We start from the raw sequence: 8,054 nt of genomic DNA on the forward strand, positions 1-8,054 counted from the left end.
AGTTTACAATTAATCTTAAAAGGTTCTATGAAGAGATGGTTGAAATATGTATTTATTGTCTTTTAACTTAGAGGTCAAAGGTTCGAAACTCGTATATGTTAGTTTTAAAAATCATGATTTTGGAGGGCCTCAGTTATTTACCAGAACAGGGCCACAAAAATCTAAAATCCGGCCCTGTTCATGACAATGGTTAATCTAAAATCCGGCCCTGTTCATGACAATGGTTCTTAACGGGTTAAACAGGTTTGTGTAAACAAGTTCATGTAAATGGTTTTAACAAGATAATATTAACGGGTTAAACGGGTTCTTAATATATTTATCGGGTTGACCCGTTAAGACACAAAACATAGCGTGTCCTTAACGGGTCAACTCGTTAAAGACCCGAAACACGTTAAGACTAAACACTAACCCATTATTTTTGTATCTGATTTAATATCGTGTTAACAGATCATATCCATAATTGCCAAGTCTAATCTATATATAAAATTCATATCATCACATAAGATAATCTAAATCTACTTCTACTATACCCAAATTAGTAACCAACCCCACTCAAAATAATGTTTCAAAGTAGCCAGTCACATGGTAATTTAATGTCAATTTTTTTCTTCTCCATTAATGTCAATTTTCTAATAATCTCATCATCAATGAAAATTGATTTTCAAGGAAAAAAAAAAAAAAAGAGATACCATAATGATCCTTGTATATGATAAATAGGTATCAACCTTTGAAGTAGTCCTCGTAGAGATATATTTATTTTACTTACAATATCTTTAAATTGTTTTGCCGTTAATGTAAACAATATATGATGTATCTTACATAAGAACCCCCAAATTATACATCATTAGTGTATATAAAATATTTGGGGTTCTTATGTAAGATACATCATTGTTTACACTAAATATATAAAGATTTGTATTTGTATGAATTAACTATAAAATATTTAGCAATACTATGTGAGTTTGTGAATATTGTATATTGCTTGATTTAAAATTGCATAATAATTGTATGTTAATTGCTCAAATGGAACACAATATCTTATAACTTCATAGCTTGAAATTAAAACTTTGGAAATTGGAATGAACTATAGTTTAGATGAACAACACATATTTTCATCCGATTGAAAAATGAAAGTCTTGAAAATGAAAAAAGAAAGTGTAAAATAGACCGTACATACAATTAGTGGTCGATCATGGTATGATTTTTTTTACTATAGTTCAAAAGAGAGAGAGAGAGGGGGATGACGTTGTTCCTATTAGAACCAACCTCTCCAAAAGTCCAAGAAAATCAATCTGGTGCATTAAAAATAAATCTATGGATGAGATTAATTGAGAAAATTAAAAATGCGTTTGTGCATATGGAGCATTTTGATGTGTGCATATTAAGCATGTATTGTGTGCAACATACGGACATGCTTAATATGCACATATCATAATGCTTTATATGCATACACGCGTTTTTAATTCTCTCAATTAATCCCATCCATAGATTTATTTTTTTAATGCACCAGATTAGTTCTCATGGACTCATGGGGAGGTTGATTCTTTATATATATATATATATATATATATATATATATATATATATATATATATATATATATATATATATATATATATATATATATATATATATATATATATATATATATATATATATATAGGGAAGGAATCAGGTGCATTTGTAGCTTCCCGTGCGGATGTGCGGTGGATTAATGTGCGTGAGGTTTATACTTAATGTGCGTGAGATTTGTACTCAATGTGCCTGAGATTTGTACTTAATGTGCGTCATGTTAATATGCGTGAGTTTTGTACTTAATGTGCCTGAGTATTGTGTTTAATGTGCGTGAAATTTGTGCTTAATATGCGTGAGTATTTCATAATTACAAGCTCAGAAGAAAGCAGAACAGAAACTCACGCACATTAACGCCCAAGCTTCTTGTTACTTCTTCCTTCAACTTAGCCATGGATTCTGGATTATCAGCTACATTCAGTGCAATTGAATGTTTATATAGATGACACACGCACAGTAGCTAAGTGTGGATTTCTGTTGTATTATTCCCATAATTCTTAACCACCATAGCCCACCTTCGCATCATCATCATCAGGGAGGGGGCAATGGCTACTGGGGATATGGAAGAAGCTGACATCAATATTTTCTGCTGCATTTTACACATTCACGCACATTAAGTACAAATCTCAGGCACATTAAGCACAACACTCACGCACATTGAGTACAAATCTCACGCACATTAATCCACCGGACATCCGCACGGGAACCTTTCACTATATATATATATATATATATATATATATATATATATATATATATATATATATATATATATATATATATATAATATCCTCAACTTTTGAAATTTTAAATTTACACTCAAATTTAATACCTATTTAATGATTTTCTTAACGGAGGTTTAAATTAGGTACAAAACCAATACTGAAAGAACCAAACTATGTAATTTTTAAAGTTAAATGACAAAAGTAAGTAAATGTACATTGTCAATGGGCCAAATTATGTATTACTATAACCTCTATTTGGTAAATAAAGTCGGGCTTCAAATAATAGGGAGTAGCTTAGTTACCCCAAATATGGCAAATTATGCTGTGAGCACGTGTCCATCTTGCAAAGTGGGTACGTTTTCATATTCATAATTTTTATACTGTAGATTCATAATTTCTATTCTGTAAATCCATAACTTTTATACTGTAGATTCATAAAATTTATACTTTAGATTCCAATTGTTGAACTCTGTTTTCACGAATCAGAGAACTATATGTTCATAATTGATAACTATATAGTTTAGAAATTATGAATTTACAGTATAGAAATTACGAATTTACAGTACAAATATTATGAATTTGCAGTATAGAAATTATGAATCTACTGTATTTATATTATGAATCTACGGTTTAGAAATTATGAATCTAAAGTATAAATTTTATGAATTTACAGTATAGAAATTATGGATCTATTGTATAAAAATTATGAATCTAAAGTATAGAAATTATGGATATAAAACTGTGTCCACCTTGTAAGGTGGGCACGTACTCACAGATTAATGTTACCCCAAATAGTGTTTCAAAGATAATGTTCCCCCAAATAGTGTTTCAAAGATAATGTCCTAATTTTTTATCTTTTTTTTTTTCTTCAATTTTATCCTTATTAGTTTATAAAAATTTCAACATCTACCCCTCTAAGTTAAAACTTGTTGGAATTTTTAGCTAAAAATGGCATTTTGAGTGATGATTTTGTGGTACAAATATATGTGGGTCCACTTCCGATTTGGGTCGGGTCAAAGTGGATTCGGGTTCTTCGTAGTGAGACAAAGAATTTGATATAATGTACGCTCAAAATGGGTAATAGGTGAATGAGAAATTGATTCTCAAAGTGAACCTATTTTGAGAGAAGTCAACAACTTAAACCTATTGTTTAGTGGCTAATTAAGATTAGCACTAATCTTGATGCTAATTACTTAGCATTCACGAAAGAATGCTTGTAATTAGGCTTTGGTAAAAGGTTAAGTGGTAATTAAGCTTTTGAAAGCTTGATTAGTGAATTGGAAAGTGTACTTTCGTGTTATGCCTTCATGCATGGACGAAAGATGCTGCACGAAACTTGAAAGTTTAATTGTAAGCTTTGGTTTTGGTGCCTTGATTTTTATTAATCTTTGGCTTAGGCACCTTTCGTGCTATGGATTCGGTGAGCATGAGTCAATGCTATATGCATTGATTCGTGCTGCATCGTTTCGGTGCGTGTGGACCACTCGGGTGTGGTTTTCGGTCCCAATTCGTTAAACCTTCGGGTTTGTACAGACTTCTCGGTCACTCAGATATTTTGAAACAGGTCGTTGTGGTCGGTACGAATTAATCGCGTATTAAGTTCGTGACCGTTGGAATTATTACGATAATAATTACGACCGTTTCAAACGTTATTATCCAATTATTAAATCTTGGATTTATGTTGGTTAATGGCCATTATAATGCTACTTAATTCCTCTTTCCCTACAAATAGCTTGTTATGTTGGCATAATGTTTGCACACCATTTTTTTTGAAACTCAAAAAACCATTGTTTTTCTCTCTAATCTCCCTGATTTCAAAAGAGAAAATTGTTTGCCAACATAATTCCATAAAACATCGGAGTGCTCAACTTGTGTTCTAGTTCGCCGGGCTTTGGGTTGGAGTGCTCGAACGCCAAAGTCGTAGTCCGTTTTATCCTGGGAAACTGACGCCACAACGATCCTAACACCCTCGGGAGGTGGCGAATCGGTTTTAAGGAGAGTGTGTGTACACACGACTCGGGCTTCATCTGCTTCTTCTTGTTTCTTCGCATTGGGTTAAACCTCAGGTTAGAAACCCGTCTCTTGTTTATTTTTGTTCTTGGTTTCGGACCAAGTGGTAGGATTAATCTCGGATAGATTAAATCCTTGTACTAGTTTCGTACTAGTTGTGGTGGGATTAATTTCGTGAAAATTAAGTCCCGTGTACTAGTTTCGTACTAGTTGTAGTGGGATTATTTTGATAAAATAAATCCCTAGTTGGTTAATATATATACGAGGTATATATATATGTATGTAATTTTGGTTTCGTACCAAAATTGGTTGGAATTAATTTTGTATAAATTAAATTCCATCTTTCGGGACAAATATATATTTTTTATATATATTTTGTGTATCGATTTATTCACTAATTTCCAACAAAACTTATCCCTATCCCTAATTTTTTCCTCATTCTCAATGTTTCCCCTACATTTACTCTTCTTCCTTCTCTAGCAATAATAGATAATATTTCAAAGTGGAAAAAGTTGAGTTAATACCACTTATGATCCTCCGTGTATAGTGGTCTTGTCACGTTTAGTCTTAAACTTTCAAATTACCACTTATGGTCCTTCGACTTTCAAATTGTTATCATTCGTAGTCCAAGTTAACCACCTATGGTCTTTCGACTATTAAAATTTAACCAGTCATGGTCGTCCTAGAAGGACCATGGGTGATTAAAATTTTATAGTTGAAGGACCATGTGTGGTTAACTTGGACCACAGATGTAGGGCCGATTTTTTATTTTGTGTGGTCCCGTTCTTAAAATAAATGAGGCCCTATCAAAAACCTTTTTTTTTTTTCTAATAATAATAAAAGAATTTTTTGAGAAAATGAAAGATGTCACAAGCTAGAATCAAACCTTAACCTCCCTAAGGAAATACAATAACCCCATGTTTCTACCATTGCTCCATGCACCCTTTCAAAATTAATTTTAATTTTTATGACTTTTAATATCTTAACTAGTTAAGTAAAAATAAATATTGGACCCTCTAAAATTTGGGGTCCTGTGCTGTTGGGTTGCTTGCACAGCCCAAAATCCGACCCTGCACAGATGGTAAAAATTTTAAAGTCGAAGTACTATAGGTGGTAATTTGAAAGTTTAGGACTAAATGTGGCAAAACCACTATACTCGGAGGACCCTAGATGTATTAACTCGGAAAAATTTCTTTTGCGCATCGACAATTTGACCATACCTACTAAATCACTTAATTACCGTAATTTACATCCTCCTAAATACTCTGTCAAGGGTGTAAAGGGCTGTTAAAGTTTGAGATTCAACCTTTAAAAAAAATAATAGATAATATTATCTTTAACATAATTTTTTTTAATATTTAATCTCACTTATTTATTTATTGTTCTTCCTTTTGGTAAGATTTTTTTATATTCTCTCCACTCTAAATAACATAATTTTACATGCCTTGAGACTGTGTAAATAATAATAATAATAATAATAATAATAATAATAATAATAATAATAATAATAATAATAATAATAATAATAATAATAATAATAATAATAATAATCTATATCTATATCTATATCTATATAAAAGTAAAATCCTCCTAACAAATTTTCCCCCCAAAACTTTTGTAGTAAAACTTATTTGGTAAGTAATTGTCAAATGGAAATTAAATAAAATCTATTAATTGGTAATATTATATATGGTATTATATTCTATAATATAATATAATTGATAATATTATTGTTCAAGTATAATAAAAATATTATTGTTCAAGTATAAAATAAAATTAAAATAATAACAATAACAACAACAACAACAACAACAACAACAACAACAATAATAATAATAATAATAATAATAATAATAATAATAATAATCTATATATATATATATATATATATATATATATATATATATATATATATATATATATATATATATATATATATATATATATATATATATATATATATAAAAGTAAAATCCTCCTTCCAAATTTTTTCCCCAAAACTTAAGGATATTTGTGTAATATTTAAATTTAATTGATTAAAGAAATTATATACAAGAATTGTTTGGGATGAATACTCACGTAAGAATACTATTTTAAACCAATGCAAAACAAATTAATTATGGTAGTAATATTTTGCATTATATACAAGAATTGTTTGGGATGGATACTCACGTGTAAGAATGATATTTTAAACCAATGCAAAACAAATTAATTATGGTAATAATATTTTGCATTAGTATTTTAATATTCTTAAATGTATGAATACTCATGTAAGAATAATAACTTACAATCAAACCTAATAATTAATTATGGTAATAACATAACAATTTGCTATTTAAACCCTTCATTGTGCTAAACCCAAATCCCAAAGTTGTAAGCTTCCAACGTGCAATGTTTCTGCCTTTGTACTCTCTTATTTACAACGATTCCCAATTCTCAATGGCGGCTGAACTTTACACCGAGATTGTTAGTACACAACTTCATCCTTGACTCCACTGGAATTCCATCAGGTTTAGAGTGCTCCGTGTCGTTCGTCTTCCAGAGACAAGAGGTAGTTCTGAAATCATAAACTCTATAGAGTGTGTAGTACATGATATAGAGATATTTTTTTTTACTATAATTTTAATCTTAATATTTTGTATTTTTAAAATTTTAGTTGATGCATATGATTTTATTTTATTTTTTTTCAATTTCAGGGGACTTTCTGTGAAGAGGTGGTCTATTGCTTACTTACATTGTTTTGCTTACCAAAGAAGAAGAATCAAATAATGACGAGTCTGTTTAGAGATGAATAATGCGGAATATGTCAACAATTTAACCTATTAAAATCTTGCTTTTGTTATGTTATTCGTTATTGTTATTTGTCACTTTTTAATCTATACTTCATATATCCTTAATTTATTCTTATTTTAATTTATTTTCTTATTTTAATATATTCTTAATTCTTAATTTACTCCTATTGCACACTATGTTTTTATTTTGCGAATTAAGATCATCCTCTTACGATTTAACAATTTAATCAAATTTAATTTATATTTATATAGTTTATTTAATAATTTAAGAATACAATTTTAGGAATATAGTTTCGATTTTACCAATTTTAATTTATGTACCTTATAACTAATTGACTAATTTATTTCACTAATTTTATATACCTTATAACTAATTCACTAATTTTCCACTGCTTATATTAAAATAATTTACACAGAATTTTTTAACCAATTCATAAATGAGTCAAGTCAATACAAAAATATTTTAAATATGGTAATGAATATTCTAATTATAAGTATGTAGTACCAAATAATTTTAAATGAGTAAATTGATTTACAAATGTTTTAATTATGGAATAATTAATTATGCAAATACAAATTGTAGAAGAATATGCCAAAATATAGACTAATTAATTATGGAACTATTTATTACTTTAGTAATATTGCACGCAATTTTTTACACATTTCATAAATACGTCAACTTTTTTTACATATTTTAAATTAGGTAATATATATTCTAATTATAAGTATGTAGTTTCGGATAATTTTAAATGAGTCAATTGAATAAAAAATATTTAGACTAGGGAATAATTAATCATGGTAATACAAAATGTAGAATAATATGCCAGAGTATATAGTAATTAATTATGGAAATATTAATTAGTTTAGTAATATTACACGGAATGCTTTGACCCAAATCATAAATTTGCATAAAATATATTTTAAATTAGGTAATGTATATTCTAATTATAGGTAT

The sequence above is a fragment of the Ipomoea nil genome, unplaced genomic scaffold (assembly GCF_001879475.1).
Source record: "Ipomoea nil cultivar Tokyo-kokei standard unplaced genomic scaffold, Asagao_1.1 scaffold2761, whole genome shotgun sequence".
NCBI lineage: Eukaryota > Viridiplantae > Streptophyta > Magnoliopsida > Solanales > Convolvulaceae > Ipomoea > Ipomoea nil.